Genomic DNA, 1,075 nt, shown 5'->3' on the forward strand with positions numbered 1-1,075 from the left:
GATGGTTGGATGGATGTTGGATGGATGTTGGATGGATGTTGGATGGATGGTTGGATGGATGTTGGATGGATGGATGGATGGATGGATGGTGACCAACTACAAACACCTGGAAGTGACTCTCAGTGAGAACTCCATGAAATTTTGTTGAAAAGATCCGTTGACTTCGGACTTTCTCAGCAAGCAGAAGAAAGATTTATGGAGGACTTGTCCAACAGGTGAAAGGTCTTTCTTACACTTGTCTTCAAATATCCAAGGGTGTTCCACAAGGCTCTGTCCTACGTCCTCTTCTTCTGCTTCTGAGGAGCTTAAAGCAGCTTTTAATGTGGGCCAGACCTTTGTTCAAGCAGGTAGATCTCACCGAGATTAAAATTCTATGTTTTAAGAGAGACCTGACCAAGAATGGCAGCAGCACACAAACATTACGAATCATCAAATCTTTCAAAGCACTCTTAAAATACATCGTGGTAAAGAAAAGAACAGCAACAGAGAAAACTCTCATGAAAGTCAAACAGGACTGAAACAGAATTCAGTCCAGATAAAATATTAAACTGTTTTAAAATGACTTGAAATGACTCGGAGAGACCGACTCCTTCAGCTTCAAGTCTGTTTACACTCGACTCCAGTCTGAGCCGACTGCAAGGAGTTCTTCTGTGACTGAACGTCGGCTACGCCCCATGAAATGAACTCATCTGGCCACGTTCAACACGACACAAGTCCATCATGGAGACAGGGAACTTTAGTCCATCTAGTTCAGACAGACAGGACAATGTTCAGACAGACAGGACAATGTTCAGACAGACAGACAGACAGACAGGACAATGTTCAGACAGACAGACAGACAGGACAATGTTCAGACAGACAGACAGGACAATGTTCAGACAGACAGACAGGAGGACAATGTTCAGACAGACAGACAGGAGGACAATGTTCAGACACACAGACAGGACAATGTTCAGACACACAGACAGGACAATGTTCAGACAGACAGACAGGACAATGTTCAGACAGACAGACAGACAGGACAATGCTCAGACAGACAGACAGGACAATGTTCAGACAGACAGAGAGACAGGAG

The sequence above is a fragment of the Nematolebias whitei genome, chromosome 1 (assembly GCF_014905685.2).
Source record: "Nematolebias whitei isolate Nwh7 chromosome 1, NemWhi1, whole genome shotgun sequence".
NCBI classification, from domain to species: Eukaryota; Metazoa; Chordata; class Actinopteri; order Cyprinodontiformes; family Rivulidae; genus Nematolebias; species Nematolebias whitei.